The following is a 25769-nucleotide window of genomic DNA, read 5'->3' on the forward strand; positions in this document are numbered from 1 at the left end:
TGCTCCTCTGGCCCTAAGACCTGTAGTTTCACACAGCAGGGATGCTGATGATGAATTGTCAGCATCTGGAATCCTTCACCAGGTGGAATTTGATGTTCATGTTACTCCTCCAGCCCTCAAGGGTCAGCTTGGGATTATTTTATGTGTTTGTTAACACACTTTCACACTTTCTCATTGGCCTACAGCTCCAGGTAACAACAAATTTCACATTTATTGTGACCTTTATGCATGTTAGATGCTATCTCCTCATTTCTTTTGGTTAGCCTTAAGGCCAGCTCCAGGTATACAGCCCACCTATAGGTGTAGAATTACCTAGAGCATGATTGTTCAACATAACTTCAAATGTTTATATTCTTTTAAGCAATGAAATTTTTTCAGTGCACTAAAATATAAGCAGGAAAATTTGCATATGAGGGTAACAAAGAAAAAGTATTGCAAGATGTACACAAACCTCTCTGAACACAAGAATTAAGTACTGACAAAATAATCTTCTGGAGCAGAGATGTTGAAGAATGGTCACACAGACAGCTATAGGCAAAGTACCATTTCAATGACAGATGCAGGATTAAAGCATTTAGCTCCAGCTCACCTGCTACTGGATTAAATTTTAGTAAAAAATTACATATGTTGTTGCCTTGCAGCAGTAAATGACTACAGCCTTGCAGTATACGAGCACAGCATCTGCTAAAATGCCTACTGAAATCAAAAGAATTCCATGAATAATTAAAAATATACTTTAAGATTTTAAGTATCAGTGCCTTTTGTATCTCTTTCTCATGAAAGTAATCACAGGGATACAAGACCTATTTCATAAATCTTAAGCCCAAATTTAGTAGTGATTTTCCATTAAATGAAAAAAGATTTGCTGACAACATGATATTGTCTCTGAAAAGTGAATGTTTCTCCTGGGGCAAAAAAAAGCTATTTCCTGTAAAAAATTGATTTGGAAGTGAAGGCATAAGAGTGTTCTTTCTTTTGTTCATTAGAAGATAACAAAATATATTATGTTTAGAGCATTACATGTAATTAACTAAAAGAAAAAATGAACAGTGTAAAAGGTAATACTATATTTGGAGAAGTCACTAAACAATGTGACTATTTTACTGCCATGCATGGAAATAAGTAATCATTTTTAAAGAATGTGTAAGTTGTGTGCTTTGTTTTGGTTTTGGTTTTTTTTTGGGAATTTTGGGTTGAGTTTTTTTCTGTTGTTGGTTTTCTCTTTTGTGGTGGTTGTTTTTCTCCATTGTTCGTTTTCTCTTGGATATTTTTTAAAAGTGTGTACATGAATGTTTGGCAAACAAGCAATGTGATGCCAGCACAACTGTTTGGACAACTAATTGTTCAGCAGATTTTGAGGAGGTAAAAGAGGTTCTTTTTTTTTGCCTTTCCTTATAACAAGGTGAAACTCAAACCATACAAGTCTCACACTTGCAGCTAAAGGAAATAAAATTATTCTGAAAAATTGCTGCTGCACGCTGCCCAACAGATTATAAGTGGTGTATATCTTACATTTATTTCTCAATTTTCTGAACTGCTTAGTCAACATGTTGGTCAGTTTTGGGAAAAGTTTTATTACTTTGAGTCAAAATCAGTTCTATGTTCTGGTATGCCTCCTTTTCATTGCATATTTAAAAAATGTAATGCAAATGACTGAGCAAGACTTTTCCAGTAATTTATTAGAAAGTGTTTGACTTCTATGCAGGAACAAAATTAAAACACTTTACTTTTGCACCTTTATATATAAAATAGGACCAGGTATAGAGAGACATATCCTTTCGTACTGGTAAAATGTCTCTGTGAATATTTATATGTAGAAGTTAATCCAGGGAAATACATATTATCAGGAATCAGATGCTCTGCTATCCAATAATTTTCAAAAATAGCTTGTAAAATGGTTTAAATATTGTCACTCTAAAACAATATCAGTTCAAACTGGTTTAATTTCTTACCCTAAGTCCAATTAGGTTGACTCATAGACAGAAGCTTGAAATAGAGCAATACATATTTTGATTTTTGTGTCAGACAGTCATCTGGTGAAATACTGTATTTCAATAATGTCATATGTGTTCAGTGACATCAATTTTATGGGGGTACGTAAAATTTCATAATAATTGGCATTGTTAATGTCCTCTTTCAAAATACAGAGATCCAGAAGTATAGGAGTTTTTTTGCCAAGGAATTGCTTTCCAAAGAAAGCAATGATACAACTAGAATCAAATATACCTCACCTAACAAAAGTTAATTAGCTCATCAGCAAAGTCTGTTTTTTTAAATGCAACTTTCTGGTTTATATCCCCTTTTGTTGTTAAAAATACAACAGGAATCTTATCTTTGCTAGGTTGAATTATTGGTGAACATTTTAAGTAAAGCAGTGCAATAAATATCATAGACTCTCAAAACACTGATAGCTATGCAATTTTTATCCATTCAGCTGTGCCAGGGACTCTCTTATTCATGATAGCTGGTCCACTATCCTCTTTTGCACATTCAACCATTTATAACTTCTTATTTTTTCATTTTCTATTTTCTGCTCCTTCCTGGACTGTCATAAATCCAGTGAAAATTGTTTCATAATAATCTTTTGCTATCTGCTGAGTTCTTTGCTAGGTTTGAACCATGCCAGGATTTAGTTTTAGTTACCATTTACATGGTTTTTTAAAGTATAAACTCCCTATCCCTCTATTTGATTTTCCAATAGAAACAGCGATTGTTCTCCATAAGAAAATACCAAGAATCCATTCTTCTTTTCTAAATCAAGCTGAATTTATTTCTACTTATCATAATATTTATTTAGGACTTTTCAGTTTTCTTTGTTTCATTTCCTCTGGAATTGTAGGAAAGCAGTTTGATTTTCATTTGACTGTTTTATACTCATTTAATAAGTAAATTTTATATTTGTACCAAAAAATCACCATTCTTCCTATTTTGACACCTTGGATTTTCTTATTCTGACAAAAACATGTGAATAAGTGTTTGTCCTGCAGAGTCGAACAAGTCGTAGACTTGAAGGGAATAAATTATTTTGGTTTTGTGAATTACCAACAAAAGTAGCAGGTTTAGTCCTGGTCAGGAATCTTTAATTGGCAAAATACCCCAATTTAATTAGAATATGCACAATAACATTAATCTATATGTATCCTGCTCTTCAGCTTATTTTTGTAGAAACAGGATCCTCTTCTTTATCTTTGTCTCAGTAGTTTCTCTGCTGCCAAGTAGTTTTATTACTAATGTTCAATCCATCTAAAATTCTCTGAGCATTATTGCTTACTGGCTTGTTACAAATTTTTTCTGCAGCAATATTCTACTACGTGTGCTAAAACAGAGGAAGAGATGACTCGGATGATATCTGTCAACTTTATTATGTAAGATTCCATTTTAGATAGCTTTTAAAGCAAGCAACAATAGCATGCAGCAATTTGCAGTGATTTTTGAGATGTTGATCTTTGCTCTAAAATCCTAGGGAGAAAGAAAGATAAAACTTAAAAAAACTTGTGCATGATGGAAATGAAAAGAATCTCATTCTCTTTCATTTTGAAAAGAATAAAAGTGGGAAGTAAGAATATCTGAACCTATAAGACCCATAACTCTTGTAATATGTTTAAAAGGGAACCAAAATGAAAATAAAATAAATGAAATCCAATCTTAAAAATAAACCCAAACCAAACAACTTTTCTGGACAAGATTCTAATCTTCTGGAAGGGTAAATTAGTACATGGGGTACTACAATTGCAGAATGGCACTGCACATCTACTCCACTGTTCCATAAATTTGTGCTTGTCCCATGGAGACAATAAATAAAGTCTATTGCAAAACCAGTTATATTCCTCATAACTCTCATGCTTTATTTGGGTCTCACAGAGAAACTGAGAGTAATGAAAGACAGAAATAGAGTGCCTTACAGGAAGTATGAATGCAGCTTCTGTAATGAAGAGGAGAATAGTCTTGTATAGTTACTGTAAATAATACAGTAAACATGTCTGCTTAAAAAAAGGATCAGAAGGAAAAAGGTAAAACGACAAAGAAAAAGTAAAAAAGAAAAGAGACAAAGAGAAAATATTAAAAAAATTGAAATAGCAGATAATGCTAAGGTAAATACATTCCTAATACTACGCAATGCATTCAGACACAATTAATTATGAGGTAGTCCTCAAAGAAATAAAACCAAAAGAAGCCTGCCAAACTGGGAGGGAGCACAGCCAGGACAGGTGACCCAAACCAGCCAAAGGGCTATTCCACATCACAAAACGTCAGGTCTAGCTGTTGAAACTAGGGGGGCTACCCAGAAAGGAAGCTGGTCTGTGTTTGGTTAGGGGGTTCTGGCACATGTCAGCAAAAGTGATGAGCAATTGCATTGTGCAGCACTTAGGACTTTTCTTTTATAGTGATGACAATGATGACAATACCATTATTATTTTACTTTATTTTCAATTATAAACTATTCTTATCTCAAGTTTTCCTTTGATTCTCCTCCCAGTTTCACCTGGGTGTGGGGGGAGGAGTGTAGGAGTTGAGCTAGTGCTTGTGTGGTGTTTCATCCCTGTCTGGGCTAAAAACCATGACACATCTGTAATAAAAAAAAAATTAAAAAAAAAAAAAGATAAAAAATCTTAATAAGCAAACAAACAAACAAAAAGTCCCTATGCGTTTTACTTGATTGATTTATTGGGAAAATTGGTACACATTTACAAAGTTCAAACTTCATCAGGCACAGATCTTTCAACCAGAATTCCAGATGTTATTGTCTGACAGTGACAGATGAAATCTGATCTCTATTCTATACCAGCTCTGCCTTGTTACAGACCATATCTGAATGCACAGTTAGTAGTTTAGTTACTGCATTTCATTTTTTTTCTGTGGATTGTACTTTCAGGGTGGGAATGTTTGAAGATTCTTAATTGCAGGGGGGAATATAAGACTGGAAATACATTTGTACATCAATAAATTGAAACAAGCTCTGTTGAGAGGCTGAGGGTTCTGGGCTTGTTCCCTAGAAAAGGGAAAACTTTGAGAGGAGTTTGTCACCAAGCTAGCAGGGTTAGGCTTTTCCCAGAGCTGCCTGGAGGGAGGATGAGAATGAAAAGCCATAGATTGAAACAAGACTGGCTCAGACTGGCAACAAAAATAATTTCGCTGAGAAAAAATATGAGAATTTTTTCTACTGTGTCCTGTACTGGGGGCTTGCAGCTCCCTGGAGATGCAGAGGAGCCCCAGGGGGGCATCAGGACAAGGCTGGGCTGAGACAGCCTTTCCCACTGCCCTGGCTGGAGAGCAGGGAGGGACACAGAGCACGGGGACACAGGGACACGGGGCACAGGGACACAGGGACCCAGGCACAGGGACACAGGGCACAGGGACACAGGACACAGGGACATAGCGCACAGGGACACAGGGACACAGGGACACAGGGACACAGGGACACAGGGCACAGGGACATAGCGCACAGGGACACAGGGACACAGGGACACAGGGCACAGGGACACAGGGACACAGGGATACAGGGCACAGGGACAGAGGGACACAGGCACAGGGACACAGGGATACAGGGACAGAGGGACAGAGGGACAGAGGGACACAGGCACAGGGACACAGGGCACAGGGACACGGGGCACAGAGATACAGGAGCATGGGGCACAGAGAGACAGGGACATAGCACACAGGGACACAGGGCACAGGGACACGGGGCACAGGGACATGGGGCACAGGGCACAGAGACACAGGCCCTGTGCTGGGCATTGGGCACTATAATTATCCACAGCCTTTCATCAGTTGCATATTTTTCTATAGCAGGATCTTAAGCAGCACTGGCCCAATGGATATCAGATTTTTCTGAGGCAGAAATAAATGGGAAAGGTAGAGGGTATGAAATAATGTATTCATTATATTTAGTATGTCCATGAGGTTGCAAATATCTTGGTTCACTAACTAATGCAGCAACTGAAATTATTGGCATAATCATGATCCTGACAACTTTTCAGCAAAAAATGTTTTCACATAAAATGTGAATATATTATCTCAGATAATACCATGTGGGTTGACTTTCCATTTATAAAAATGTCCCTCACAGCATAGCTGCCATCATTTTTATTAATAACTGATTTTATGTTGTTTCAAATATGGTTACAGTTTAGTTTGCAATTTTGTATTGAAGTAGACATTAGCCAGATAACAGCAATCAACTACTCGATTTATGAAATCTGAGAATTGTTTATAAAATTTAAAGTGTTAAAATTACTAGAGTGCAAAAGACATTCAGAAAGAAGAATTTTTTTAAGAAAATAATGTATTTGACATATGTCCAGTAGCAAAAACTGAAATTCCTCCAAATTATGCATAATCAAACAGAGAAAAATATTGACAAAATTAACACAGGTCATATAAGAGGAAGTAGTGCATCGTTGTGAGGAATCCCAGTGCAACTTATCTGGCCTTAGTTAACACTTTGTGTCCCTCTGCTTGCTATTAGACGAAATTCTTGTGTAAAAATAAAAAGCCTCATTTTCCAAGACATCTGAACCATGGCATACATGGTAGGTTTTTCATTCCATACAATTTAGAGGTTTAAGACAAGAACTGAGATTTCTCTACACGATTGGTCAGGAAAAGTATTAGAAATATCTGTATTAGCAAGAGAAACAAGTTCAATTTTTGTCAAAGAGCATACCAAAAAATATTACAAATAATTTACAGTTCAAATTTACTATTGAGGCAACTTAAACCAAAGGTGTGAATTTACTAAGTACTCTCTTCCAGGAATGTATCAAGGAATAACACAGACTTTGTGCTTTCATTAAAAGTGATTTTGAGAATATGACAAAGACCTCAAATTAATTTTTGTTAGTTGCTAATCGGAAATTATTGTTTTCACTTAGATTTACAGTTATACCAGTCAAGACTGAAATCAAGCTTGAACTTCAAGGTCATCAGGAGAACAATCTTCATCACTATTGATTTATCTGAAAAATAAAGAAGAGGTTATATGCAAGGAATATGTGGGAACATAAAGCAAACAATTTATCAATCACATATAAATCATGTCAGTAGAAATTAGAGGAGAAAATAGGTGCAGAAATGTGGCTTTGAAATAGTTTAATAGACTAAAATAGTATCCAAAGCTTAAAAACTATTTAAATTGTTTAAGAGCCATGCAGTTTCATATAAAACTTTTATTATATCCATAATGTATGCACAATTAGGCAATCATATCCTCTGTCTTGCCTGTGCAGAGATTGTAAATGAAGACTAGAGCTCTCCAGTCCTTCTCAGCCACAGGTGTTGTAAATTTTGCTTGACTTTTTGAGGGAGAAGGGAATGAGTCTATGTGACTACTAACAGCTTTAATAATGAAGATGATGTTAGAAAGGCGTTGCTCATTTTCATAAATAGTGCATGATTATGTGATGCAGGAAGAATCCCTTCAGCATTTGAGCGCAAAAAAACCTCAAAAAAACAAACAGAAAACCAGAAACTTATAAACTTGTAGTTTTACCGGGGAAAGAGAGGGTTCATCAGAAGCAAACAAGAAGAAATAAATTTTTTCAGTGGATTGGATGTTATCAAAGCATATCTAATTTTCATTCTGACTTTTTGTATAAATCTACAAGCTATAGCCTTTAACAGCAGAGTTTCATGCTCAGTATGGGTAACTGAACTCCTCATTAGTTCACTTTTTAGAAAGCAACATTCATTGGGCTATTTAGGCATTACAGTCTTAATACTAGGAAAAGAAAATGCCAAAATCATAAGAAAATACCATGTTTTACCATGTTTTTTAGAAATGTGGCATTATTTAATACATTTACTAAATATGCCCCAAAGGAAATCTAAGTTTATCTGAATTTGGAAGCCTGCACATGGATAGGTATGAAAAATCTGATTGAGGTTTTTGTAGCAAGGATTTGGTATATGTTTGGACTCTCAGTAGGAGAGGAATAGAAAACTTTTTTTACTGGAATTGCAGTTCCTTTTGTTACAAAAGTTGTTCCAGCATGGACCAAAAGTGATTTTTCTTGCTATGTTACTGATGTTGGTTTATTGCACAAGGCTTTTTTATTTCTGTCACTGACTGTTTTTCAAATGAACTTCTAACACAGCAGAGAACAACAGGAATTAAATGTAGAATGCTGTATAATCTTAGCAATAGAAAGTATAACAAAATTCCATTCCGGATCTGTAAGAAGCTAAATATCTAATTTTTCTGTCTGTTAGCACAGTCATGACAATGGAATGAATTAAGTGTATACATCTGAATGCTTTGATGTATACACTTCATGACCACAGTGGAAATAAGAAAGGTTTTCCCAGTGCTTTCCTTTGTAATTGTATTTTGTGTATATTACCTTCCAACTTGGAAAAATGTAGCTCCTGAAGATACATTATTAATATAGTCTGGATGGAATTATTTGAAAAAAATACTTTAAGAAAAAAAAATGATTACTTAAATTTAGTAGTTAATTACAAGTCTTGGAATGGACAAGTTATTGGAATCCAATATGATTCTGTACTTAGCCCCATTTCTCAGGATTTTCCTTTCATTGAAACTATTGGATTTGGCCATCTATAATTCTAAAATAGAGATAAAAGCTTTAAAAACTTACCTATAGTGCTTATTACATCTAGCAGTTATAGTTTTTCACTGGCATAAGAACAGTGTTCTTATTGTAGCTATCACAATATTACAAAGGAGAAAGAATGTTTTATCAGAATTTAGTGGCATTACATGCATTTACACCAATAACTGATGGAAAAGGACGGGTTTTGCTATATTCTTTGTCTTAAGCAGAAGAAAACAAGGGGAAAACCCCAACCAAACAAACCCACTAGCCCAAACCAGAGAACTCTTGTCCTTTTCAAGTCACTTTTATATGTATTCAACATCTCTAACTAGGGTAAAATTTATTCTTCAAGTTTTCAATACGAGAATATTTGCAACATTATCATAAGCAATGTTTCTGAGAGAAAAAAGACCCTTAAATACAGAACATCTCATTACACTAAGGTTAATGGTAAAATTCTCTATTTTAATTCATCTCACATAGCATTATGTACCTCTATGAGTGACTCTAACTCAGAGCTTGTCTTACTGAATTCTATTGAAGTTAATGGAGGGGGAAAGAAACTCTTAGTTTAAGTGTCTTCCTGCATAAGTCTATTTTTTCCACTGACTGTGAATGTATCTCAACTCAAACATATTTGCATTTGCTTAGATCAGTCTCAGCGAGAAGTTCAGTGCAGCCAAGATGCTGACATCCCAAGGTAATAAATACATCACTCTAATACCCTTAAATCGTAACTCCTTCTTTCTGTGTAAACAATCTTAGTGAATAGTAGACATGGAATCATTGCAAAGCAATTCTGTATGTTTAGTAACTTGAATTTTGAAAAGAAAGAAAATCTTAATTATGTTTAAGTCTGGTCATCATATTGTTTTTAGCAGTGGTATAAAAATACTACAAAAATAATGTAATTCTATTTCCTTGTGTCTCACTTTCTCTACTTTTAAATTGTGTTCTTGCCTGTCTGTTTGCTAATTGTGCTTATATTTTTTTTCTCTTCAGCTAAAAATTATTAGATCAAGCAGATATCAGTGTGAGGCAATGGTCCAAAGCTGATGTGCAAGGGAAGCTGTTAGAGATGAGCTTGATATTTCACCTTCAATAAAAATAGCCCTGAGAGATGAACTTAGATTTCCTTCTGCATATTTAGTAAATTTATTAAATAATGCCACATATCTATAGTAAAACATGGCATTTTCTTATGATTTTAGCATTTTCTTTTCCTAGTATTAAGACTGTAATGCCCTAAATAGCCCAATGAATGTTGCTTTCTAAAAAGTGAACTAATGAGGACTTCAGTTTGCCATAGTGAGCATGAAGCTCTGCTGTTAAAGGCTGTAGCTTGTAGATTTATGCAAAAAGTCAGAATGAAAATTAGATATGCCTTGATAACATCCAACCCACTGAAAAAAATTATTTCTTCTGGTTGCCTGCAGGGCCACAGGTCCCTGTGCCCTTTGTTCACAGCAGCTCAAGTCCTTTTTCCTTCCAGTCCAGCCCCCCAGAGCTCGATGCGCTGCTCCCCCTGCAGCTGCAGGCTGAGCTGTCAGCACTGAATGCAATCCTCAGTATCTTAATGTGTGCTTCCTCTTGCAAAAAGGCTTTCCTATAAAATTTCCTTACTCTAATAATGGGCGTGTTATTAAATTTTAGGAAATGTTTTTGAATTTTTAAATTCTAAGATAAGGCCAAACCACATGATGACAACAACAGAACAACTGCTGTCTTCTATTAAAAAGTTCACGCTTTCAAAAATGCAGTTTTTAGTCTTGTTCTACATATTACACACAGCACATATTTCACTCAGGAAGGACCAAAGGCCGGGGGATTTTTATAATCTATCATTTCAGTCATCTCAAAGTGATTTTGAGAGGTCATACGGGCCATCATCCCCCACTGATGAAATATCAACTATTTCAGATGTCAACTTCTTCCATTTTTCTGCAAAACCCCATATTGTATTCAAAGTGGCTGCCATTAACTGGCCAATTAATTAGAAGTACAAATTAATTTTCATTGTGATTATTCTCAATTGTAATTCATGGAAGTGGAATAGAAAATATGAGACTATATGACCTGGGTGCCTACTCATTAATGCAAAACTAAATTTAAACCACAAAAACATAAAATTAAACTGTTACATTACATTTTTCTTAATTTCTAACAGGTGAGTGCAATTATTTGAATTCTGCTTAGGTTTTGTAATATTCATTCCAATTTTATTCAGAGAAAAAAATAAAGCATTGTTTGAGTTGACCCTGAAGGTCATTAGTTCCAAGCTCTCTGCAGGGAGATGGGACAAGTTCCACTAAACCAGGTTTCTCAAATCTCCATCCAGCAAAATCTTGAACACTTCCAGGTATGGGGCATTCACAACTTTCCTGGGCAACCTGTTCCAGTGCCTCACCATCCTCACAGTAAAGAATGGCTTCATTATATTCAATCTTGATCTACTTTCAGTTCAAAGCTATTACCCTCTGTCCTGCCCCTATAGGCCCTGGTAAGAAGCCTCTTTTCATCTCGCTTTTAAGAATAAAAGGCCACAGTACAGTCTCCCTGGAGCCTTTTGTTTTCCTTGCTGAATCTCAACTCCCTTAGCCTGTCTTCATAGAGAATTGCTTCATGGCCCTCCTGATCAGTTTATATGTTCTTGACTACTGTGAGAGACTGAAATGGTTTATGGCTTAAACACTGCTAAAATCATCAAAAGATTTTGGTTCACTGCAGCAAACTGCAAAGAAACAGTTATCCATCTGCAACCTCCTGTTTTGTAGACAGCAGGTAGGGACTCCTCCCTTATCTTAGATACACGTGACAGAAAGAAGCAGCGTCTCTAGCTGCAGTTCGGGTGTGAAAACTTAGCATTAACATGAAATGTAGTGGATAGTAGCACAAAAATATTAGAACAAAACTATTAGAACTTTGTGGCTTTAAGAGAACATTTTAGAGACAAAAAGAGAATGCAGAAATCAAAAACAAACGTTCAATCTGAGCAGAGGTCAGTTAAGGCTGTGCAAGCTTTCGATAGATTGTGAGGGAAAATTTATCATACCAATAAAAAAGAAGTACACTTTTCTATCTTTTTAAATTTATGTTCACCTTTAAGAACTTTCAATGGATTAGCTCTGGCTAACAATCAAACTCCCACCAAATTACTTGCTCACTCTTCCCTTAGCAGAATGAATGAGGAAATAAGTACAGGAATAAGAAATTTTGTGGGCCAAGATGAAGACAGGGACATTGCTTATCATCACATTAGCTTGTGGAAGGCTACCTGGATATATTGTCAGTTAATATTAAAATGTAGTTACTAATCCAGGCAGTGGAAAACAGAAGGAAAAACATTAGCAGAACACCTTTCTTCCTCTCCTTTTCCAGGCTCCTTCGCTCCTCTGTCCTCCCTAAGCAGTGCAGAGGAGCTGGGCGCAGGGCAGGTGCAGTCAGTACCTTATGGTCTCTCTCTGCCACTCCTTCCTCTCATACTTTTCCCTGGTCCAGTGTAGAAGGCCCACAAGTTGCAGTGGAAAATTGAGTTTTCAGTGTGTCTCCATCTCTTTTACTTCTCAGCCTTTTTGATCTCTCCTCTCTGTAGCAATTTCAGCTCTTTCTTAGGTGCACTTTCCCAGAGGCGCCACATTCATAGCAAACAGGCTGAGCTGTGTCTTGAAGCAGGTCCTTTAGAGCCAGCTGGAACCAACTGGAAGAGGCTGGCACGTGCAAATGGCTTCCTCCAGGGGCCACCCCTTCCATCTTGATACCTATACCCAGTGCAGAATTTAACAGAGTTCACAAACATAAGTGAAATTGTAAATACCACTGTCGAAGTTCTGTCATAGAACCATGAATGGTTTGATTTGGAAGGGATCTTAAAGATCACCTAGTTTAAACCCACCTGCCATAGAGTGGAACACCTTCCACTAGACCAGGTCATGCCATGATAAGAATGAAAAAATTGCTCTAAAAGAGTGAAATAGAATCCCAAAGGCTGATTTCTATTTATATTTTGGGGATTAATTATTGAGTGGTCTTATTAGATGCTAGTTATCTATGTGGATGTCAGAGATTCTCTGTTTTGGCATGGTGTGTAGCCGTTGCAAGAGCTCTCAGAAGGCCTTTACAATATGAGCTCTTCTTTAGTGAAGACAGGTTAAATAGGAGCATTGTCACAGGCTGTCAGCTGTTTTTAGCTCTGCTTCTGTTGTTGAGCAGAATTGATTGCAACCGAAAAAAAAAAAAAAATATGTGTAGCCTACAAGTTAATCTGTAGCAGTAATGGATTAAATATAGCTGATATTCATAAATGCTTGATAAAATGGATTTTAGAAAGAAATGGTTTCCAACATATATCAAAAAATGTTTCTGTGCATTCTGGTTTTCAAGTGGTTTATAATGGTAACTAAAAGATTATTTGCTGTAAGTTTTAAAATAATGGTGATTCCCTTGGCAGGTTTGTGGAAGTGTCACACAGTCAATCAGTCAGGCCTCCCCATATCTGTGTTTCAGCCGTCGCCCTCCATAGCAAAGAGGTTGTCTGTATTTTTCAGTTCAAGTGTATGGCCTCAGGTGCTCTGTATCCCTGACTCCAGAAGCCATGGGGTCGACCTCAAGTCTCCCCTGGTGCTTTTTGCCTGAGCCTCCAGGATAGGTCACTGTCTCCAACTGCACTCTAGAGCACATTTTAACCTTTTGCTCTGTCCAGGCTGGCCCAGGGGCTACTGCATGAACTATCTCATGCTGATTTGTTTAATGGCTTGTCATTGCTCAGGGCCTCTCTTGAAATAATTTTTCTTCCTGATCACCTGACAGAGAGGGCTGACAATCAGACTGTAATTTGGAATATGCGTTTTCCAAAAAAAAACAACATCCAAGAATGGTTGGCTTTCCTTTTTGTTAGTTGGTGGAGACATTGCTGTTATTTTATTGATCACATCCATTGGGATCTGATTACATACACCTTGCTATTTTATTCCTAAAGACTGGATGTTCTGTTTAGGTCCCTTGAGCTTACTTTGCTCAGCAGCAAAACTGCCTTCAGAAGGATTTGAACTATTTTGTTTTTCCTTTTGTCAGAAAATGCTGCCCCTCACAATGACATCATCAATGTATTACAGGTGTTCCAGAGACCCTCCCTGTTCCATTGCAGTGTGAAATATATATATTAAATATATCTTTTATACTAATTTATTTTTGTGAAACTATTCCCAAAGTCTTTGTTTCTTCATTTTTCTTGCTAAACCTAAAGTGAAAATTGAGTGTGGCCTTTCTATTTTACATGTACATTACTTAGGTAGCTGAGACACAACTATTTTTCAAAATTATATGATAGAATATTCTGAGTAGAACAAATCAATTTTCACATTATATAATCCTCACATAGGTTTCTAGCATTTCCAAATTGGAATTAGAATGAAAATTCTTCAAGAATATGTATGGTAAATTTATATGGTATTATAGTTATTGACTCAGGGACAAAGTAGGAAGCTGAGACAACCTGTAAATAATGTGCTATTATCCCCTAAAATTTTGACACGCTTCTCACAACAAATCAGTGAATAACCTTAAGAATTCACTTCATAGACAGACTACATACCATCTCACAATATTCAGAATCTATGTGATGGCTTTTGTAATATGAAACGCATTGCATCGCATTCTTTTTCAAAGTAAAAATATATTGTTTATGAAATACTCATGAAGTTTATATAAAAAATATTCCTCAAATATGATACACAATCATTGCAGTCACTCTCGTGGCCTGAGGTTTGTTTCTACTTTAAAATGAATCTGCAGCAAATCACATCTTTCCATCAATGTTATACAGCACAATTAAAGTCATTACATTAGAACATGTTTAATTGACATTAATGGTGAATTTTTGGGGCTTTGTCCTGTGTGTTGATTGTAAGCAACAACAGAGATAGATTTAATAGAAGATGTTTAGGGATCCTACAGGAGTCTCTGAAAGGTTATTTATTTTGCTTGACAAATAAATAGCAGAGATAGGCTGATATTCCTTTAGATATGCCTGTCTTCCACCAGAATTGGTGTAGGCAGCTTAGATGTTGCTGTACTTTATTGACATTAGGAAGACTGAGGCAGACAGCAAGAATTCTTGAGCTTGCTGTGACATCTCTTGAATTCATATTAAAAATGTTAATTATTGTAGCACTTACTAATATCCAGTAAAATAAATCACAGCGTCACATAAAATATTATGTCTATTAAGCTATATCCCACTTATTTATCCACTATTCTAGGAAATATTACCTTTTTCCAAGAAGATAGCATAGGGAACTTGTGTTGATGCTGTATGATATTTTATTTATTAGAAAGTTTAGCACACTTTGCTGGGAGTATTTACTCTATATTAATTTTTGCTACCTCTGTAAAGATGGGGGTTTTTTTGTATTTCCTAATAGCAGTTAATTGGCAGTTTATCAAATACTGAAGACTTGTCTAAATTTTGACACACTAGAATCTTAGGAAACCTTATACTACCATAAATTAAGCAAATGAACAGGCCGCTGTTAATGGCCTGCCACACCTATAAAACTCAAGCACTTCATATCCCTATTCAAATATTTTACTGTAGATCACAATTCACAAAAGTCTGGCTTGACAGACAATGCAAGGCACTGGCTGGCAGACAGGGAAAATAAATCTCTATTATACAGATATAGTGCCCTAATGAGCTACACAGTCTGCATGCTTACTTCCCAACCATCAAAAGTTGTGCGCTAGACACCAGCAGGCTTTGTGCAGATAGCTAGGCTTTACACTTTCACTTCATAGTTTATTTATTCGCTACTTGGATCCCAGCAAATTTACAAAAGCCAAAGCTTAAATACAAATTAGTAGTTCACTTTAGACTTTTCATACAGAAAATAATTAGATATGTCTCTTTTTATAAGATAGCAATGTGATTTGTTTGTATCTTTGGCAACCTACATATACATCTGTAGAATATCAAGATATGGCAAACGAAAAAACACATGATAAATTGATTACATCTGCCACAGAATCACAGACTGGTTGAAGCTGGAAGGCAGCCCTGAGGGTCATCTGGTCCACCTTACCAAATCCAGCCCAGTTGCTCAGGATCATATCCAAAAGGGACTTTGAATGTCTCTAGGGATGGAGATCCTTAGTCTCCCTGTGCAAGACTTGCCAGTGCTCAAACACATATTAAAGTGATTGTTTATGTTCACACAGAGCCTCCAGTGCTTCAGTTTGCGCTTATTGCCTCTTGTCTTGTCGGTGAACAGGACCTATCTTCCTTGCACCTTCCCTTCAAATTTTATACACATTGGGAAGGCTCCCCTCTGCTTTCCCTTCTGCAGGATAAACACATGCATTTTTCTCAGCATCTCTTCTTGTCCTTAATGCATCTGGAAATGGTTTCCAGGATTAGTTGCTTAATCACTTTTCCAAATATCAAGACGAGGCTGACCAGCCTGGTTTGCTCTTTCCCTTTTTGAAGATACTTACCAGTATTGTCTCAGAGACACTCTGCTCTGGAGCTTCAGAAAGAAACAAAAATAGTTTTCTTGGGAACACAAGGAGTTAATAGTTCTAGATGAGACACTACATGCAGTAAAAGCTAAACAGGGTTTATTTGTTGTCTGAAAGTGCTATCAATTTTTTTTTTAAGTTGCTGACACAATCTCCTGTAGAAAACGGAAATATCTTCATTGAAACTATTGTCACCACGTTAAAGTGTGTCTTGCTGAACTAATTTCCAAATTGTTACTGTTGTTTTGTTATCTCCAATTATTGTTTCAACTTGAATTACTGCTGAGACAAATGTTCTGTTAGGAGAATTCTAGAAGATATTTTTATTAGAGTAACAGAGCCTAACTTTAATGGGTTCCAAAGGTTCTTACAGAGTTTAATGTCATCACGAAGTTCAAGTGCTGCCCTTTCTTCTGACAGTATTTTTCTGATGATGATACCACCATTACATCTGCTCGGAGCATTATGAGATGTTCGAGGCCTGTCATTGACTTCCCAGCAGGCAAAAAAAATCAATGAAACAGAGTACATGCTCTTAGAGTTATTTCCTTTAAAGATGACAATTACAAGACTTTCACAAACAGAAACAGCTCAGAACTTTCTCCTATCTGCAGAAGACTGAAATACAATCAAGCAAAGTAAATGTTCTGGACAGGATTATTCCTTTGCATGAGTACTTAAATGGTAGAGATATGACAAGTGTAAAAATATATAAGAATGTTACTGATTTTGATAAAAAATAATAGACATTATTCTGGACGCAAAAAAAAAAAAAAAGATTGTAGTTAAAATTGTAATATATTTCAAGCTGGATGATGTATAAATTAATCAGAATCTGTTTTCTTTATATTCTCTTTTAATAGCGTAGAAGTTCTTCGTGTAGAAGAATTTCTATGAAGTTCTATGAACTTCTATGAAATGATAGATTTCAGCAAGTGATTTTGTTCAGAGACATCAAGGAACCACAGTTAAAACACCTCTTTCAGTAAATATTATCTTGTTTATTTCTGTAACACTGCAGTCGAATTTTGCCTTTAAATATTTGCCTCAGAGAAGAAAGTGGAGACTCTGTTATCTACCAAGTTCATAATATTGGAAATCTATCTATATTTCATCTTAAAATAAGCACACTCTAGAGCTCAGCATTTATAAAAATGTGAAAAACAATTAAGTTGTGCAGTTCTGTCACAGCACAACCTAATCTAAAGGAAACACGTTGCAGCTCAGAAACCAGCTGAGCTTCCATTTGTTTCCTTGTGGATTTTATTAATCCATAAACCTCTATTTTGACTAGTATATGAATGTGTGTATGTATATATATATACACATATGCTTCCATAATTTGGTTTTAATATATAAATATACAAATTTTGAATAGGCAGGGTAGTTATCTTCCCTTTTTCCCTTACAGTTAAATTTCTTCTTTTTATGCCTCTTCTCCTCTAATTCCTCTTTCTTGCTGTAGCTGAAACTCCAGACCAGTTGAAATCAATTGGATTTTTACCATTGATTTGAAATGAGTCAAGATGTCACTCATGAAGTTCATACACTGCAAATAGCTACAGAAGGTAAGCATTCACTCTTCTCACTATCCTTAAACTTCCACCCACCAGGATTACTCAGCCAGCTTTACAGTTTGCATTGAGCAATTCTTTACTAGTTTGCAAAAACAACATAGTCTCCTTTCCTCTTGTAATGTTGCGTGTCTTTTTCACTTGTTTTAAACCCCAGATTTTACAAAAGTAACATTCAAACAACCATTTTCTGCTTTAAAAAAATAGTTAATCTAACTATTTACTTGAGCATTCTATTGAACAAAATATGAAACATGGGAAAATATTTATTTATTTATTTGTTTGTTTGTTTATTTGTTTATTTATTTTTAGTACCTGGGAACATTAATGTGTTGCTTCTTAGCCTCATCCACATGAATTGGGATTCAGAAAATGGCTGTTAGGGGGAGCATGGACTGGTTTTGAGACTACAGACTGGTAGGGATTCAGAGGGTATTTCTGACTATTCGTTACCTCAGAGGAGCATCAAGCTTCTTTTAATAGAAGGCTGCATTTCCTACGTTATACAGCTACCTTGTGGCAATTCCAAATACAAACCAAGTCTTAAAAAATCAAACTGCAATAATGTGTTTATTTATTAACAAAGGAAGAAACTAGTAAACAAATTCAGTTATTTGTCATAGCTGGATTTGAGATCAATTTTAAGAGAGTCATACATTTAAAAGATCAGTCTGAGATCTACAGTTGCCTGATGCTACCATTTCCTATTATATATTTTTTCTCTCTTTTCTACCAATGTGGAAAGCAGGTATACAGTAGCTGCCAACTGGCTTTTCATGGGAAAGAGTAGAGTATAATGTAACACATTAACTCCCTAATTCCTCTGGGTGCATGATGTATAGTACATAGAATTTACTATCTGGCAAAAGACCTAACTTAAAAAACAAAACCTAAAAACCAGAAATGAAACCAGAGATTCTTTTGGGTTTTTTTTAGAGGTGTTAGAAGTTTGTTGAGGAGAAAACGTTCCAAAGGATCAGATTAGGATCATAATGGGGTACTATCAGCATGATTGAAAAAAGAATTATCTAAACTTGAACATATTTTCACTTTAAGTTTGGGAATTTAATAGATATCTCTCAACGAAAAGAGAGTGTAGAAAACATTATCATTGCCACTTGTAAATGAAAGGGTGAAAATTATTATTCTAAGAATATGATAAGTAGTGTTTTTATTTCTGTTTACATTTCCTTTTTGTGCAAAATGAGAAACAACATCTAATATCAGATACGCTGCATGAAATTATAATAATGGGCAAGTAAATGTAAACAGGCATGTCTAGCCTTTGCTTTTCTGGAATAAAAGGCCTCAGATTAAAACAATGCATTTGTAATGAGAGGGAAACAGCTCAGATGCTTTTTTAAATTAAATTTGAATTTCCAGGTTTGTTTTTTTTTTAATTCCTAATTTATTACAAATCCTATATTAAGCAATTTCATGATTTTGTTTTTTCTTCATTATTTAACCACAAAAGTGTGCTTTTTAGTACATTTCATAAGAATTAAAGTTATTTCCTTTCATAAGTGTTAACCTAATGAACAAAATAATGCATGGAAGCTGTGTAGATTATGTATTTAACCTCTATTAATGACTTTTTAGTCATTAACGATGACTTTTAGTTGATTTTTCGTTTGGTTTCGTGACCTTGGAAGAAAAGACTGCAAGATTGCCTTAAAACAATGCATAGGATCGTTCTCTTATGTTTCCTCTTTCCATATAGACCACAATTGTACTAGACGTTGTGCATATGAAGGATGTTAAATTTATGTAATTAGAGAGGATGGTAAACCTTTTCTGAGTGGCTCCACTGTCTGCAATCCAATGTCTCTTTCTCACACAGTCCATGTGTATGCTTGGATCAAATTTCTGAGGAAATGGATAAATTGTGAGAAGAAACTCTGAAAAAGTGCACAGGAAAGAGCCATAATGATCACAAATGTAAAAATGCAGAAAGTAGGATAATTGACATAGGACAGGCAACAACTAAGGGATTATAGATGGAAAACTGATGTAAAATATAAAAAAATCTCAAATACATGATTATGATTTAACATCAATGACCAGATCATTGGAGAAGCAAGAGGGCCACCATTCTCCGTCTGATTAGTGACTGTCTGAATCAGCACAGACACTTGACATGTCTCATCTCGAATAGCAAACATGTTAATTGTTAATCTGGAATAAATTAGTTTTGGTTATTTATTAAATATATTTACAGTAAAAATAATTACATTGTAACCTTAAATTATGACAAATCTTCCTGAAATCTGTTTGCAACTTGGAAAAGTTACGTGTACTGTGTCTGAGAAACAAAATGCTACAGGATCATCTAAGATGATGTCCTAAATATTCAAAATACAATGCAAAATATGCAATTTTGCATCTCCAAAAATTGAAAGATGGCATTGTTAGAAAATTTTAATCCATTAAACAATCTAAAGTTCTTCAATGACAGATTAAGCAATTTGTGTGATTTATTGACAAACTCCATCAATTTGACAGTGTCTGTCTTAAATCTTTGGAGGTATAGTAAATTTTTTTTTCATTCAAGGTTAAACAGTAAATTAATTTATGGCAAATGAATTGTCTGCCTTTTTAAATATATAGATTAAAATGCAATAGTTTTTAATTATGTACTTGCCATTGGTAACTTATTACAAATAAAATTACAAAAAAAATAGTGTTCCATCACTATTTTTATGTTATTTTATAGCTGTGGAAGGTCTAACAATTTATTAGCCCTTTTCCACTGCCATCATTATCATGTATTTCACATACTGAATAAATGATGAACTGTGGTCACAGAAAGTATTTTATTATTAAAAAAACCCACTACCCTGTCAGAAAGTGTGAAAAGCCATAGCTCTGCTTTTACCAAATCCTAGAACAAGGAAAAATGAGTTCCTTTGTGCTTCTGGCACCATTCAGAGAATGCTGCCACTGTGAACTACAGTTCAGCTTGCTCTGAAAACCAAATGTACGAGGCTATGTATTTGAGGTTCTGCAGTCTCTTATTTCCCTGAATCACATACAGTGTTTGAGGAGCAAGAGCATAATTTCTAAATAAAAAATTTTTAATGGTAAAAAAAGAAAAAAAAGAAAACTTAGGAATCACAAATGTCACTGATCTTGATATTAAACAGGAATGATGATAAAATTTGCTAGGAGAAGTATTTTCAGATTTTCCCTATTTTACAAATTGAAAAGTATATTTCTTGTCCTATGAATGTGAATATTAAATGAAGTACAGGAGTTTATGATCATGGTAAATTAGTTTTCCTATCTGAAAACAGATGTAGTAACAAGCCAGAACAGGTTGCAAGTTGAGGGAGGGAAGGAGGGAAGGAGGGAAGGAAGGAGGGAAGCAAGGAGGGAAGGAAGGAAGGAGGGAAGCAAGGAGGGAAGGAGGGAAGGAGGGAAGGAGGGAAGGAGGGAAGGAGGGAAGGAAGGAAGGAAGGAAGGAAGGAAGGAAGGAAGGAAGGAAGGAAGGAAGGAAGGAAGGAAGGAAGGAAGGAAAGAGCAGACAGGCAAAAGTTTGATATACACAACTTCATATTGGCAGGTGCTTATATTACACTAGCACACTATTTCTAGATCCATAGAAAAGTGCATATTTTCTCAGCAGCACGTGAAAGGAAATTGCGTGCTAGGAGCATAATGCTCATCCTCTCAGACACAACATAAATACAAATGGTCAATGATTAACCTGTTATTAGTATGCCCACCACAGCAGTATGTCAAGAAGATGAAGGTGATAATTTCCAATTCCTTTATCAAGATTAGATTATTAATTCATAAAATGGAAGGCATAAATCTACATGAATCAGCTCAGCCAGTCAGTGGCCAAGTATCTGAATTATAGCAAGAGTTTATGTGTTAATCAACAAATATTCACAATCATAGTTGATATGTTCACAGAGAAAATTTTCAACTACCTCTTCTATGCAGCCCACTGCATGAAAATACATGAGTAAAATATAAAGTTATGAATGTTGATTGGTAAAAAAAATGCATATTCTGAATCTGCAGGTAGAAATAATTAAGGAGTGGGTTGTATCAGCTGCTCAGAAATGCTGGGGAGAGAGATCAGAATTATTTTATTATTATGGTAATTACTTAAAAACTGACTAGATAAGATGCCATCATAACACTGATTGATAAATGGCTATTATGTTGAAAAGGCACAGGCTTCATAAATAATCATGAAGAAAAATGACAAGGGTTATGATCAGACATACTTTTTGTCTCTCTATTAGCTCTATCTTATCAAATATCAATTACTAAGAGATGTTCTTGATGCAGAGGTTAAGGGAGGATTAGAAGAGGAAGTTAAAGATGATGATTTTTAAAAAACATGAACTTTGCATTACATCTTCTGCAATCAATTAATTGTATACAGATTTTCTAAAACTTATGATTAAAGATACACTCTTCTAGACCTTCTGACAAAATAATCATAAAAAAAGAAATATTTGTGTCAGAAAAATGTACTGTATCAGCATTTCATGTGAATTACTTATTATTAAACCTTCTGTAAGACAGGAGAAGGTCAAGTCTAATACCATAATTCTCCAGATATTATCACTTATTAGTTTATATACAAATATCATATATGCACTTAGCAATTTAAGCATCTCCTTGCTGTTAATTATCTTTAAAGTGTTGTGTGAAAATGCAATTCTAGTATATAAAACTCTAGGAGATGGTCAAATATTCAATTAGATCTGTGTGAATTCTCCATAAATTTTTGTAATTTCTAACTGATGTACTCTTACTACTCATTTATTCCAGATACAGAAAGGTTGCTATTAGATTAATCCTCAATACGCCAGCTTTTTTTTTCCTTACAAAAATGCTAATTCATAAAACATTTTTGGTTTTAGTAGAAGCATTCACATTTTGAATGTTGCTTTGATGATAAGAGATTTCCTAATTCTTTGTCCCTGCACATCCACACCAAAATCACCAAATCACATATCGAAGTCATGTATTGTAATAACTTAGAAAATCGGTCTTTCAGTGTTTGAAAATATTTTCCGACATTTTTCTGTTCAGCTTAAGTTCCTCCTATCCTTGACTTTCACTTAAAACTCCATGCTTTTTATTGCACATAAATAACTGGATTTAACAAGAGCTAGGAGGCATATTGAAGTGCACCAAAAGGCAAAAAATGTTTTTGAACAACCATTTGCAAGCAGTACACAGACAGAGAAAGTGATTTTTCAATTTCAAGCCCTTTGAAGCAGAATGAGTGTCTTCTAGAATGAAAGTTCACCTGTGGGTACCCTCAGAGTCAGGAGCACCACCCTTTGGCATATTGATGGTTCATGGTTGTTCTTTGAATAGAGCAGTAAAGCCAAAAGCCAAGGAGCAGCCAAAGTCTAGAAACAGGAGTGATGGGTTATGCCTCCAGAGAACTGAAAAACAGAAAGGATGAAGAACGCAAATAATAAATAATTCCATAGAACTAAAAGGAATAAAAACTATTGTATTTAGTTAGGGTGGGAGGAGGAGGGAACACCCTTCTTGGATTGCGTCCTAGGGACTACACATGTACATCCCTAACTCCTTTGAAATATTTCTTCTGTGGTACTCTTCAAGAGAAGAGTTTTTCTTAAGCAATGAAGATATACTAGCCAAAGCCTCTTGTCAATTCATAGGAAAGAGCACAAAATATGTGGGGAGAGCAGTTGTAAGTAAACATGCATGTCCAAAAGGGATGCCTGATCCTAAGTGAACTGATTTGGAAGAGGGTATGAAAATATTTCTTACTCTCTCTTAAACCAAATGTAAACCAATAGCAAATGACTTAGATTTGTTCAAATACCTGTTCCTTAAGAGAAAGGTTCCAGAAAAGGGACTGTAATAAGTTAATTTAAAATATCCTTCCAGCATTGCTGATGCAGCTGCTCAACTGACTTCAACACCCTCCCACACCGTCCAAACTCACAGCTGGGAGGTTCATTGGTCAGACAACTCATAAAATACACAAGGAAGAATAATAATACAGCTCAGATACTGAGGTGATGGGGGTACTGTTATCTGAGAAAGATAAAAGAACTATATCGTTCTTCATACAAGAGTCCAGTGTTGGGGTAGGAAAAGTTTATGAGGAATCTTTTCTTTATAACGCTGTGAAGCGTCTGTGAAGTAGAGGTATTTGACACCAGGTAAAGGGTATCTCACTCTCTAAAGCTCCCCAGTCCCCACCCCACTCCAAAACAACCCAGCCAACCAAAGAGACCACCCAGCCCAGGGGCATTGTAGTTTGTGCACCAACTTCCTCAATCTATTGATTCAAAAATATTTTACTTTGCTGATTTGTTGAAACAAAAATTATCAAGTGTGTAATATCCAAACATCAGAAAAAACATTGAAGTTAGACATTGTCAACACTTAGCATTAAAAAGCTGAGACTTCATATCAGTGAAAATATTTATTATGTAAATCTAAGACCCCTATGATACAGTCAGCAGGATCTATCAAACAAAAAAGTGACTTCAACAAAACAATGAATGCATGAGGTGGTGCTGACTAAATTGCCATCACATTGTTTTCAGCTATTGACTGTGAAAACTGACAGTGCTTGAATAGTGTCAGATTTTTAAAGCCTGAAATTCTAAGCAGGAGAGGAATTGAACAGTTATGACACTCCTTAAGGCTTTGAGATCTCAAAATTCCACTGACTGAAACCGTCATGTTTATTTCAGCACTTTGGTATGTGTGATATAATAAAACCATGTTATGTTTTCCTGATATAATGTTATTAATTTTGAAAATATTTTATCCAATAATATTTTAATGTGGAATTTAATGAAATATTTAGAATAATTACTCTAGGATAGAAATATAATAAATATTTATTACATGTTTGCAAAAAATTATGTTTTGGCTTCATTAACAAAATACTCTTTTTTGGAGTGAAATATTTATAGAATTTTTTACATAACAAGGCAGATGGATTACTCTGAAAACTTAACAGGTACATGCTATTTGAAGTCTCTTAGAAGACAAGTCTTGATCACTGTGACTAAAATGGCAGATGTTACTCTTCATTTCCAAAATCAATCTCAGATATTGCTTGCCTTCTCATTCAAATGTTTTCTTGACAGATATGTCCAATTAGCTTTCTATTTGGCTTTGAAAATTAATCCTATGAGTCTTTTTGCAAGCATATTTATTTTTTAAGACAAAAGGAACTAGGTGAATATTGATATATTTCATGAGCTGTTCTGTATTTGATAGAAAAAATTTTACATAACTCCCACTAATGTCTGCAAGATTCTCTTCTTTGGTAACTATATATGTTAAAGCAGCTGTCTTGTACTAAAGAAGTATAGGTGTAATATTTCACAGTTTTTCAGGTGTCTAGGGACTGATATTAATAATATGCCCATCCTTGATTTATTTTCAATTTCCTTTCATTTGGATTTTATTTTCTTGTAGTTAGGCAATTTTATGAGAAATTACCCTTTTCCCCATTTTTGAATAATTGTCATTGCAAAGAGTGTTTGAATTGTATGCAAAAAATGGGTAAACAGGCAACTGTTCCATGACAGCTCATTTCATGCTCTTTGATGTCCTTTGTTGAACTTTACTGAATCTCACCATAAACCAACATTGATTTGTGTGGCTGTTTCAGCATTTAAGAAATATAGACTAAAACTAATGTAACTTATGCTACATTAAGCATTGCAGAAACATCGAAGAACAAGGTTTAGCATCTGTGTAATAATTACATATAGATAAAATTCAGAGAACAAAGAAACTACGTAGCTCAACAGTCAGGTACAGCCTGGTGACTGCAGATTAATTTGGAAACATTAGAGTAATTTTGGAAATATTCTCATGCAACTCACCTATAATTAAACTGACATTCAAATGAAGTTGGCAGAGTTTTTCTGTCCATGTTGTACACACTATGGACAGTTTGTTTGAAAGCAAGAGAGCAAGCATAGTTGATTTCTTTGGCCCCTTGAATATGTAACTTCACATGAGGAATGCCTAAATAAAAGACTGTTAGTAACTGCCCAGATGGAAATGAGGTTTCTGTTGCAAGATTCCATAACAGACAATTTATCAGGATTGGGTCTGACTCTCCTGCTGAAGTCTCATGATGCAGCTGGCC

At 35.2% G+C, this 25769-nt stretch overlaps 1 long non-coding RNA gene across 1 annotated transcript in view; it reads left to right on the plus strand.

Annotated features, from left to right (window-relative positions):
* Nucleotides 1–25769, plus strand: part of LOC113459034 (uncharacterized) — a 78402-nt gene that overhangs the window by 26551 nt on the left and 26082 nt on the right. Inside the window, exon 2 of the long non-coding RNA XR_003379842.2 lies at nt 17533–17635. This is a non-coding gene — a long non-coding RNA (uncharacterized LOC113459034). The remainder of the gene's footprint in view (nt 1–17532; nt 17636–25769) is intronic.

Source organism: Zonotrichia albicollis, chromosome 5, assembly GCF_047830755.1.
Source record: "Zonotrichia albicollis isolate bZonAlb1 chromosome 5, bZonAlb1.hap1, whole genome shotgun sequence".
In the NCBI taxonomy this organism is placed as follows: domain Eukaryota; kingdom Metazoa; phylum Chordata; class Aves; order Passeriformes; family Passerellidae; genus Zonotrichia; species Zonotrichia albicollis.